A 13625-nucleotide genomic window follows, 5' to 3' on the forward strand; every position below is an offset into this window, starting at 1 on the left:
CCAAAGGCATGCCAAATCATTTCTTTGCAAATGTTTCTTCCCCCCCCCCCCCAACCCCCATAAGGAAGAAAAAAATTTTGATTCAGTGAATTCAAGTGCTGGAAGCAAAATAAAGAACAAAAGACTGGATCAAGAAAGTCAGAAAGAAAAAAATAAAAGTTAGAAACATAGAAAACCTATAGCACAATTCAGGCCCTTCGGCCCACAAAGGTGTGCCGAACATGTCTCTACCTTAGAAATGACTAGGCTTACCCATAGCCCTCTATTTTACTCAGCTCCATGTACCTATCCAAAAGTCTCTTAAACAACCCTATCGTATCCACCTCCACCACCATTGCCGGCAGCCCATTCCACGCATTCACCACTCTTTGAGTAAAAAATTTACCCCTGACATCTCCTCTATACCTACTCCCCAGCACCTTAAACCTATGTCCCCTTGTGGCCACCATTTCAGCCTTGGGGAAAAGCCTCTGACTATCTACCTGATTAATGCCTCTCATTATCCTATACACCTGTCAGGTTCCCCCTCATCCTCTGTCACTCCAAGGAGAAAAGGCCGAGTTCCCTCAACCTGTTTTCATAAGGCATGCTCCGCATTCCAGGCAGCATCCTTGTAAATCTCCTCTGCACCCTTTCTATGGCTTCCACATCCTTCCTGTAGTTATATGATTTGAACGTTAACTGTCCAATGACTTCTCCTCAGTAAGTAGTGTCGTAGTACATAAAATAGTAGTACATTGATGTCACTGGACTGGGCTTCAGAGGCAGAGCACAAAATGCCTACATTACTGGAGTTCTTAATGCAACCAACTGGGGACAAATCTCTGGGCATGCAGTTTTAAATTCTATGATGACAATTAAGACTTGATTGGCTCAGATTTCATAATGGTAATAGTTACCTTTTGGTGCCAGAGCTGTTGATTGGCATACAATTAACATTTATCCTATTGAAACAGCACTCAGACTGAAGCAAACAGGACTTAATTTTCTGTGCTGAGTCAGGATTTTGCTTATCTTGCAAATCATGCATGTAAAATCAGTAGGCAACAAGATGCTATTGTGTCAAAGCAACCATTGGATAATTGAGTATAACCAGAGAATCTCTCTTATTTGAAGTGTTTACATGTAAATTACATAAAGCATATTAGCCTCACCATACTTTGGCTTGAAATTCCAATCCTATAATCATAGTTCCATATAAGAAAGTTGGTCAGGTGTATGCCCACTTACATTTTAAGATACCGTACTCCCTTGCCCAAAGAGGGATAAAATTCATCGACATTGACATGATCAAGATACATAAGTGCAGTCAGGAATCATTGCTGAATAAGCACATTGCTGGTGTACTGAGCGCATGTTGATGCCTTTAGGTGGCACAAGAAACCTATCCCAAATTCCAAGTTATTTAAGAAATAGGAGCAGGAGTGGACCATTCGGCCTGTCAAGCCTGCACCGTCATTCAATAAGATCATGGCTGACCTGTCCGTAGGCTCAGATCCACCTACCTGCCTTTTCCCAATAACCCTTAATTCCCTGTTATGCAAAAATCTAACTGTGTCTTAAATATATTTAATACAGTAGCCTCCACTGCTTCCCTGGGCAAAGAATTTCACAGATTCACTACTCTCTGGGAAAAGCAGCTCTGCCTCATCTCCATCCTAAATCTACTCTCCTGAATCTTGAGGCTATGTCCCCTAGTTCTAGTCTCACCTACCAGTGGAAACAACCTTCCTGCCTCTATCTTATCTATCCCTTTCATAAATGTTATATGTTTCTATAAGATCCCTTCTCATTCTTCTGAATTCCAGCGAGTATAGTCACAGGTGACTCAATCTCTCCTCAAAGGCTAACCTCCTCATTTCCGGAATCAACTTGATGAACCTCCTCTGCACCACCACCAAAGCCAGTATACCTTTCCTCAAGTAAGGAGACCAGAACTGCACACAGTACTCCAGGTGTGGCCTCACCAGTATCCTGTACAGTTGCAGCATAACCTTCCTGCTCTTAAATTCAATCCTTCCAGCAATGAAGGCCAACATTCCATTGGCCTTCTTGATAACCTGTTGCACCTGCAAACCAACATTTGGCAATTCATGCACAAGCACTCCCAGTTCCCTCTGCACAACAGCATGCTGCAATCTACTATTTTTCTTTCCAAAGTGGATGACCTCGCATTTGGCAACATTGTACTCCATCTGCCAGACCCTTGCCCACTCACTTAACCTATCTATATCTCTCTGCAGATTCTCTGCACAATTTGCTTTTCCATTCAGTTTAGTGTCATTAGCAAACTTAGATACTTTACACCCAGTCCCCTCTTCCAAATCGTTAATGTATATCATGAACAGTTGCAGGCCTAGCAGCGACCCCTGTGGTACCCTGCTCACCACTGATTGCCAACCAGAGAAACACCCATCTATCCCAACTCCGCCTTCTATTGGTTAACCAATCCTCTATCAATGCTAATATATTACCTCCAACTCTATGCATCCTTACCTTATGGACAAGTCTTTTATGCAGCACTTTATCGAACACCTTCTGGAAATCCAGGTATACAACATCCACTTGTTCCCCTCTATCCACTGTGCTCATTATACCCTCAAAGAACTCCAGTAAGTTTGTCAAACAGGACCTGCCCTTCCAGAATCCATGCTGTGTCTGCCTGATGGAACCATTTCTATCCAGATGTCTCACTATTTCTTCCTTAATGATAGCTTCAAGCATTTTCCCGACTACAGACGTTAAGCTAACTGCCTATAGTTACCTGCCTTTTGCCTATGTCCTTTTTTAAACAGTGGCATGACATTCACTGTCTTCCAATCTGCCGGGATCTGCCCAGAGTCCAGAGAATTTTGGTAAGTTATCGCAAGTGCATCTACTATAACTTCCACCATTTCTTTCAGTACCCTGGGATGCATCCCATCCAGACCAGAGGACCCCAGAGGAAACCATGCAGACATGGGGAGAATGTATGAGCTCCTTACAGACAACAGCTGGAATTGAACCTGGGTCGCTGGCGCTGTAAAGCATTACGCTAACTGCTACACTACCAGGATGTGAAAATTGGTATAAGAACATAAGAAATAGGAGCAGGAGTAGGCCATCTGGTCATTGAACCTAATGGGACTTGTCTACATTTAGGCCCATGATCTGCTCATCACTACCTCTTTAGTTACAGCGATTGTATAGAGGTCCTCCCCTCCCATCGCATCCATAACATCTCCATTTGGCATGTTAGACGTGTCCTCCACCGTGAAGACCAACACAAAATAGTCATCCAAGGCCTCAGCCATTTCCATATTACCCAATATTAATTCCCCCTTCTCATCTTCCAAGGGACCTACGTTCACTTTAGCCACCCTTTTCTGCTTTATATAATTAAAAAAACTTTTAATATCTGTTTTTATATTATCTGCTAATTTACTTCCATAATCTATCTTCCCTTATTGCTTGCTTAGTGGTACTTTGTTGCTTTTTAAAGTTTTCCCAATCTTCCAGTTTCCCACTACTCTTGGCGACATTGTATGCATGAGCTTTTAGCTTGATGCCTTCTTTTATTTCCTTAGTTATCCAGGGCTGGCTCTCCCCACCCTTACTGTCCTTGCCTTTAACTGGAATATACTTTTGTTGAGCACTGTGAAAAATCTCTTTGAAAGTCTTCCACGGTTCCTCAACCGTCCCACCATATAGCCTGTGTTTCCAGTCTACACTAGCCAACTCCTCCCTCATCCCGTTGTAGTCTCCCTTGTTTAGGCATAATACACTGGTTTTAGATCAAACTATTGCACCCTCCATTTGTATGAGAAGTTCGATCATACTGTGATCACTCTTTGGAAAAGGATCCCTATCTACAAGATCGGTAATTTTGCCTGTCTCAGGACCAGATCTAAGATAGCATTTTCCCTTGTAGGTTCACCAACATGCTGTTCGGGAAAGCTATCGTGGATGCATTCTATGAATTCCTCCTCAAGACTGCCTCAACCAACTTGATTCGCCCAATCTATGTGGAAGTTAAAGTCCCCCATGATAACTGCCGTTCCATTCTTACATGCATCAAATATTTCATGGTTTATTGCCTGTGCCACTGTAATGTTATTATTCGCTGACCTATAGACAACTCCCACCAGTGACTTTTTCCCTTTACTGTTCCTAATATCTACCCAGATGGACTCAACATTCTGCTCCTTAGATCTTATATCGTCTCTCACTATCACCCTGATCTCATTCTTAATTAAGAGCGCTACCCCACCTCCCTTACCTACCTGCCTATCCTTCCGGATTACCTGATAGCCTTGGATATTTAATTCCCATTCATTTCCACCCTGCAATTACGTTTATGTAATGGTCACTAAATTATACCCCTTTGTACTGATTTGTGCCACAAGTTCACTCACCTTGTTTGGAATACTACGGGCATTCAGATAAAGTGCCCTTACACTCATTTCCCTTTTGGAATCTAGTAACCTTTGCGTCTTTTGCATTTGACTTTTCTGTACTCCACTCTTACTTTTCCCTTTTGCTTTGCCTCTGCTTTGCTTCCCTGTGTCTTTCTGCATGGATTCCCATCCCCCTGCCACATTAGTTTAAACCCTCCCCAATAGCACCAGCAAACAATCCCCCTAGGCCATTGATCTCAGTGCAGCTCAGGTGCAGACCGTCCGATTTGTACTGGTCCCACCTCCCCCAAGACCGGTTCCAATGCCTCAGGAATCCAAAACCCTCCCTCCTGCACCACTGCTCAGGCCACATATTCATCCTAACTATGCAGCTACTCCTACCCTGCCCAGCACATGGCACAGGTAGTAATCCTGAGATTATTACCTTTGAGGTCCTACTTTTTAATCTATCTCCTAGTTCCCTAAATTCGGTTTGTAGGACCTTATCCTGCTTTTTTCCCCCTATATCGTTGGTACCTACATGCAACACGACAACTGGCTGTTCATCCTTCCCTTCCAGAATGCCCTGCAGCTGCTCCAAGATGTCCCTGACCCTTCCACCCGGGAGCAACATGCCAACCGGGAGTCCCGTTTGCGGCCACAGAAGCTCCCATCTATTCCCCTTACCGTGGAATCCCCTACCACTGTAGCCCTGCCGCTCTTTTTCCTGCCCTCCTGTGTAGCACAGCCACTCATGGTGCCATGATCCTGGCTACTGCAGCTTGATGAGCCATCTCCCCCAACAGTATCCAAAACCAGAATAAAATGGTGGGGGAAGGGGAGGAGCATGAGCTGGCAGGTGAATCCAGGTGAGAGGGAGAAGATAGGTGGGGGGTCGGGGGGGAAGAGTGGGAATGATGCGAGAAGCTGGGAGGTGATAGGTAGAAGAGGCAAGATAGAATCTGATAGAGGACAGTGGACCATGGAATTAAGGGAAGGTGGTGGGGAACCAGAGGGAGGAAGGTGTGGGTGATGGGCAGGTTGTGATGGGGGGGGGGGGGGAGAGGAAAGGTAAGGGAAGGGGTAGTGGCTCCAGAGGGACAAGGGAAAACAAAGAGGGACGGGGGCTTGGAAAAGAGGGCAGTGGTTACCAGAAGTTAGAGAAATCAATGTTGATGCCTTTAGGTTGGAGACTACCAAGATGGAATGAGCTGTTGTTCCTCTAATCTGCATCTAGCCTCGGCTTGGCAGTGGAGGAGGCCACGGACAGACGTCACTGTGGGAATGGGAAGTGGAATTAAAATGGCTGGCCACCAGGAGATGCTGGCTGTTACGGCAGGCAGCGCAAAGGTGCTCGAGGATTGAATTTGATAACTTTTTCTTGACAGTATAGTTGGAACATCCCCATCAAAAAAGGTCACAAGGACCAATAAACTTCACTGTTTTTACTGAAGGAAGATTGTTGGATGATTCACATTCTTTCCATAGCTCTAGTGCTTCCAATGTTTATCCAATAATCTCTTGAAAGATGAAATGTGTAAATAAATTATGCTTCCTTAAGACCTAATCTTGCACATGCAAAAATCATAAGGTTTGGAAACCATCTGGCTTTTTGAGAGAGTTATCCAATGTCATATTCAGCAGTCTGACCCCACGATCCTACAATTTTTCCTCATCATGGATACATCCAAATTTATATTATATCCAGCACAATGTATAATCTACTCAACACATGCTTAATGTGCTTTTTAATGTCAGCTCTACATAAATTGTCCTTGAAACCTGAAAGCATTTTAAAACCATAACTACAATCAATGTTCCACTCTTTATAGCTGAGATAAAAAAAGTGTTTCAAAAGTTAGTTGAAACTAAGAATACTTAAATAGATCTCTCACGTACAACAAGAGCTGCCTGTCAACATATAACAGAGAAAAAATGTACAATATGCCTGCATTTGAATTGAATGGTTTACTTGCTGTCTCGTGATACCTGAAGCAAGTGTAACAATTAGAACCTAGGCTGTGTTATCAAAACCAATAAGGTTATTTCCTGCATTTGTTCTTGGCTGAAAGAAGACTGAAGCATGATATGAATTCTCACTGAGAGTATTAGGTGGAATCCATCTTAAAAATTACCACCAAAATAATTTAAAAGGACAGCTTCAATCTTTGTTATGGGGTGTGAGTGTAGAATTATTCCAACAGTTCAAAAAAAATTATTGGGCAATACCTACAATTCATGCTCAAATTTTGACCATGTCTGTGTGAACCTTCTCCAGCCCATTTCCCCAAGCATGATAGTATTGTAAAAATAAATTTTCACTGAATATACCGTCTGCTCTTTACATAGTGTACAAGCAGGGTCATATATTCCCTAAAATAATGACCAAATCTTGCTGGAGAATAATGACAAGTTTAAGACGTGCATCAATCCTGGATATGTAAATTGCTCTGGAAAAACTGGCAAAAGTTTAGGCTGTAAATGGAGACACAAGAGACTTCAGATGCTGGAATCTGGAGCAACACACAATCTGCTGGAGGAACTTAGCGGGTCGAGCAGCATCTGTGGGAGGAAAAGAATTGTCAATGTTTCAAGTCGAAACCCTGCATCAGGACTGATGGTTTAGGCTGCAAGTTGTATATTGCCACAACTTATTGTTGCATATCGCCACAACTTATTGTTGCCGGCCTCGTTCTGACATTCCCGTCAGCCTCCCAGCTATTTACAAGAACTTGCTGGATCTGTATTAAAGTTGTCTTAGAAAGCTAATTTCTTTCTTTTTCAATGTTTTTATTAATTCCAAATAAAAAGTACAAAGTGCATGAAACAAAGGAAAAAAAACAATATGTTACAAAATAGATTGTATTGAATCACACTAGAAATCACAATGCTTCATATTAATAAACAAAAATGATAACTGATTAGTATTGATAAGTTGGAATAATTTTATTATAAAAATAATCTAACCCCACTACCAAAACTGTTTAGTAACATCCTAAAGACATAGTAGTATTAGCCAATATCTGTACTTTAAGCACGAAATCAGTGGTTTTGAAAGTAGTTCAAAAAAGGTCCCCATAATATTTGAAAATTCAGTATAGATCCAGAAATAGAGCAATGGATCTTCTCTAAATTTACATACGACATAACATCCCGTAACCATTGAACATGAGTGGGGGGAGTAGTTTCCTTCCATTTAAGCAATACAGCCCTCCTGGCTATCAGAGAAATGAAGGCCAAAACGTGTAAGTCGGAAGTCTCCAGAATTATATTTTTTTCTCCAACAATCCCAAATAATGCAGTTAAAGGATTTGGCTTAAAATTTATTTTAAGTAGTATGGAAAAGGATTGAAATACCTCTATCCAGTATTTTTCCAGACTCGGACATGACCAAAACATATGAATTAAAGAAGCCTCTCCATTATTGCATTTGTCACAATAAGGAGATATATCTGAATAGAAACGCGATAACTTGTCTTTGGACGGGTGAACTCTATGGACCACTTTAAATTGAAGGAGGGAGTGACGTGCACATAATGATGAAGTATTAACCAGTTTAAAAATTTGATTCCAAGTTTCCTCAGAAATTGAAATCTGCACATCATGTTCCCAAGCGTTTTTAATTTTGTCTAAAGGGACCTTATTCATTCCTGACAACCTACCATAAATCTTAGATATTGTAGCATCATAAAAAGGCTTCAAATTAAAAATTACATCTAGTAAGTTCTTATCAGGACTTATAGGGAAAGAATGTACTTGAGATCGGAGAAAATCTCTAATTCAAAAAAAGTGAGTTTTTGGCAAATTATATTTAGTTGACAATTGTTCAAACGTTAAGAAATTTCCTCCAACAAACAGATCCTGAAGATAAGTAATACCCAAGGAAGTTAATTTAAGTAAATCTTTTAATGACATGACAATTGTTAATACAATGTCAATCAACTTCTGCAGCCAAGTCAGGAAACTGCCAAGCCTCATTTCTGGAAGTGGTAAATCCTTGTTAGAAAAAGGAGACACAAGAGACTGTAGATGCTGGAAATCTGGAGCAACACACAAAGGAACTGGAGGACCTCAACAGGTCAGGCAGCATCTGTAGAGGGAAATGGACAATCAACATTTCAGGTCGAGACCCTTCATCTGGAGTCAATGAAATATCAACTGTCCATTTCCCTCCACAGATGCTGCCTGACTTGCTGAGTATTTTTGGTCCAGATTTCAGCATCTGCAGTCTCTGTGTCTCCAAAAATATTATCAAGTTAAAGATATAGGAAAAAGTCTAATTGGCAAAATATGCCATAGGATTCATCAGTCCAGCAAGATTAGGACCAATGTACTTCATGTTTAAGATACGGAATGATGTTGTTAAATCAAAATCGTAGAACTGGTCGTGTGCTTGAACCCTCATTAGTGAAAATGAGCTAGTCAGTAGGGATAAAGTGTTGAAAAGAGCCACTTTCATTCTCCTGTGCCAGCTTTTTTTCTGCTCTGTTGGTTTAATTATGAGCAGCTATTTCTAGGAAGGCTCATTATCACATCCCTCCAGAGCTCACCAGAACAGTTCTGACTCCCACATAGAGTAATCTCCATGCTAAAGGCAAGCAAAGCTCTTTAATCCTAGTTCACAAAATGCCTAGCCGGCTCAGTGTAATGAATCATGACACAAAGTGGAAGGCTGTTCTCTGATATGGTTTTGCTGCTGGAATCTGAAAGGAGCTGAGAAATATTAACACAACAGCACATCAGTATAACAAGACTTTCCAGCAGGGCTTGTGCAGTTCCTCTGAATGCCAACATATAACAACAGATCATTCAGCAGAGGTGTGCCAACTCCATCTGAAGTAGGAATCGCTGTGCATCACAGGAAGTGCTGATCTCTGACTGAGAAACAAGTGGCATTCAGAGAGAATGAACATCTGGGGGGGGGGGGGGGGGTTCATGACCTACAATGGCATTAGCCCACTGTTGTAAGACTATTGAACAGTTCCCTTGTACGATGAGATGGACTCTTGACCTCACAATCTACCTTGTTGTAACCTTGCACATTATTGTCTACCTGCAATGCACTTCCCTGTAGCTGTGACACTTTACTCTGTATTCTGTTATTGTTTTTACCCTGTACTACCTCAATGCACTGTGTAATGAATTGATCTGTATGAACGGAATGCAAGACAAGTTTTTCCACTGTACCCCGGTACAAGTGACAATAATAAACCAATACCAAAAGCACCAAGACATATTGCTCACTCTATGAATTGTTCAAAGCGCCAGTGAAGGTGTCCAGATACAATGCCTCTATAGGCAATATACCTGTCAGCAACATACACTGGGTATCAACAGAAACAAAGAAACGAGAGAGGGCAATGCAGGGATAGACATCAGTGTTGATCCAACTACTTCTATTCCTACAATCCTATGAGAGCACCAGACAGAAGCAATTGAATGAAGTTCCCCTTTTTGCTTCTGCTCTCAGAATATGGGTGATGTTAGTGGTGCCACACTGACCATCCCTTCCTCTAGTCCTGAAAAGACAGTGATAGTGGGTTTTGATGGCACAACATGGTTTGTTTCAGAGGTCATTGAGATAACTTGTTTTGGAAATGACAGCATACTTGGTTTTCAAATTAATCATCTGTTACTTCTATTTGTTTAAGTCCAGGTCCAGGTCTCAAATCAGATTACTACATTTGGGCTTCATAATTCATTCTTTAGAGCAATAGTTCAATATTAGAACCACTACCCTGTTAGGACAGCAGTGGTTAACTTACTGGTTTGGTAATTAAGAGGCAAACACAAATGATCTGGAGAAATGAATTTGAATCCTACAATGACAACTGGGAAATTAAAATTCAATTAATGGCAGAAATCTTGGAGTACAAAGTCATTTTGGTAGTGAAACTATTAGATTATTGTAAAATCCCAGATTATTAGATTCATTAATGTCCTTCAAGGAAGGCAATCTTCCATTCTAAACATGTCACACTCCAGATCCACAACAATAGTGTTGACTCTCAAATGACCAGCAATGTATTCATGGGGGGGGGGGGGGGGTAGGGATGGGCAATAAATGCTGACCTTGCTCAGAATGAATAAATAAAAACACTTCAGCAAACCTGTGAGCACAAAATTCATCCATCCAACCGTAATTCGGGCATACCTTGGATTATGCTGGAGAGCTGGTAAACTCTGTCCACAATCACCTTTCCAAAACAAGGGCCTGCTTATTCTGGTCTAAGAATAAGGTACCCAACACATATACTTACATCGAATGTTCACAAGGTGATGTCACATCTAATTTACATTTTACACATAAATATACCACACTAAAAATGAACAAATTGCTTGCTTACTGCTCAGGAGATTTTCAGAAGCTCCATCCTTCATGACTAAAGCAATCATTTTACAGACGATGAATGCAGTTAATCCACTGCCTCCCCTCTACACACTGATTTTCTTCAGAGAAATGCAGGAAATATTTTATTAATTCTCTCTACCACAGCAGCTACACTTCCATGATAACACTAATCACAGTGATCACCTCTCTTACAGCTGACACTCTATTAACACGGTGCAATTATCTTCATTAATGGACTGGAACTATTCTTTAATTATGCCATAATTTACCTCTTATTCCTGACTGCTAACCTTACTGGCACCCATCCCTCCCGCATATGTAACAACAAGTCAACATTTCAACCTTCGACTCAAGACTTGGATTAATATAGTGCCTGTTACATCCCCTTCAGCATGTCTCAATGCAGTGTAAAGCAAATGAAATACTTTTAAGTCCAGTTATTGCTCTGACATGGGGAAAACAGCAGCTAAGGAGTGCACAGCAAGACCACACAAGCAGTCATGTGATAATGGTCAGATACTCTGTTCAACAAGGGATAATCACTTATCAGGGCCAGATAATGCAGTCACTGTCATTATGCTGTGTTTGATAACCTGTGCAATACAGCAACAGGCTGCCAAATATGCTTCATTGGGTCACTGAGTTCACATCAAAAAGTGTAATTGACTTCTGCAATGTCAGCCTGGACTTTTGACCTCAAGTCTCAAGAGTGGAACTTGAACCCCAACCACTGACTGAAGGACTAAAGTTCAACCATCTAGAGTCACAGCTGAAACCATCCAAAAAGCTGATCACAAACAGCTGTAAATGGTTTACAATACTGCAGTACCAGGATAATTAGTCATCTATTTACTAAGAATTAAAAGTAAACTTGGATGGATCTGTTGGAAAACAAGTGATGATCATGTCACTTTAATGCTGAGAGGAAGCCCAAAGATAATCTTTTCCTCCTTATATAGGACACAAATCCATATACAATAAGGTCCTTTTGGACCACAAGAGGAGGCCTATCAGTCCTTCTGCCCTCATCTCCTATTTATTTAGCTCAGGTTTTTTTCATTCATTCATTCAGTCAAGGGATTTGGGCTTCGCAGATTGAGCCACCATTTAATTGCCCATCCCTTGTTGCCCTTTGAGAAGGTGGTGGTGAGCTGCCTTTTCAAACTGCTGCAGTCCTTGAGGTGTGGGTATACAGTATACCCACAATGCTGTTAGGGAGAGAGTTCTGGGATTTGATGCAATCACGGTGAAGGAATGATGGCAGATTTCCAAGTCCGAATGGTGTGTGGCTTGGAGGGCAACTTCTAGGAGGTGGTCTTCCATAGATTTGACCTGTTTTGTCACTCCCTTTGGTTGCCATGGTTCCAGAGCCCTGACCTAATCTGTTGTTAGTTTGACAGCCACCGTTGTTGAATGGGCGGACATTTCAGTCCAGTGCTGAGGGAGTTGCCACGTTGTTGATGGTGTCATCTTTCAGATGAGAAGATAAACTGAGTCCCTGTCTCACTTGTGAATGTGGAACATCCTATTTTAAAGAAAAACAGGGAGTTAGCCCTAGCGACCTGGCCTGTCATTCGATCAACATCATTTGTACAGATCATCTGGCCACCGTAACATTGTTGTCGGGGGAACTTGCTGTGTACAGTTCCCTACAGTTCCTACTGTGGGAGGGGAGGGGAGGGGGGGGGGGAGGAGGGGCTGGACGAGTAGAGGCAGTGAGAACTTCCAATGTCGATGAGTTGGCTGAGTGAAGGGCAAAGCTGCCAGACTGGGTCTGTGCCAATGATCAGTGGCCAACACAAGGGATGAAACTGTCTGAAGCAACAATCTGCTGGAGGAACTCAGCCGGTTGAGCAGCATCTGTGGAAGGGAAGGAAATATCGACGTTTTGGGTCGAAACCCTGAGGCAGTACAAGGGTAAACAATGACAGAATGCAGAATAAAGTGTTACAGTTACAGACACAGTGCAGTGCAGGCAGACAATAAGATGCAAGGCCACAATGAGATAGATTGTGAGGTCAAGGGTCCATCTTATCTATGAGGGAAGCGTTCAATAGTCTTATAACAGTGGGATAGAAGCTGTCCTTGAGCCTAGTGGTACATGCTTTTGAGCTTTTGTATCTTCTGCCAGATGGGAGAGGGAAGAAGAGAGAATGTCTGGGGTGGGTCTTTGATTATGTTGGCTGCTTTACCAAGGCAGCGAGAAGTGTAGACAGGGAGGAATAAGCTCCAAAAACATCCCCATCCTCTGTGATGGTGGGGCCCAACATGTGAATGGTGAAGACAAGGCTGAAGCATTGACAACCATGTTCAATTGGAAGTGCCGAGTGGATGATCCATCTTGGCTTCATCCCGAGATCCCCACCATCACAGAAGCCTGTCTCCAGCCACTTCAATTAATTCCGGGTGATATCAAGAAATGGCTGACTGCACCGGATACAGCAAAAGGTATGGGAACTGACAACATCCTGATAGTAGTATTGATTTGCACTCCAGAACTAGCCACACTTTAGCCAAACAATTCCAATACAGTGACAATACTGACATCTACTTGACAATGTGTAAAACTGTTCAAGTTTGTAAAAGACAGGACAAATCCAATCCCGCTAATAACCAGTTAATCAGTCCACATTCAATCAGTAGCAATGTGATGGGATGTGTGGTCAACAGTGCCAGCAAGCAGCACTTACTGACCAATAACCTGGTCATCAGTGTCCTGCTTGCCTTTCACCAGAACCACTTGGTTCCAGACATCATCACAGCCTTGGGGCAATCATGAACCAAAGAGCTGAATTCTAGAGCAACACACAAGATGCTGGAGGAACTCAGCAGGTCAGGCAGCATTGATGGAGGGAAATGGACAATCAATGTTTCAAGTCCAGACGCTTCATATGCAT

This window comes from Pristis pectinata, chromosome 19 (genome assembly GCF_009764475.1).
Source record: "Pristis pectinata isolate sPriPec2 chromosome 19, sPriPec2.1.pri, whole genome shotgun sequence".
Classification (NCBI taxonomy): Eukaryota; Metazoa; Chordata; class Chondrichthyes; order Rhinopristiformes; family Pristidae; genus Pristis; species Pristis pectinata.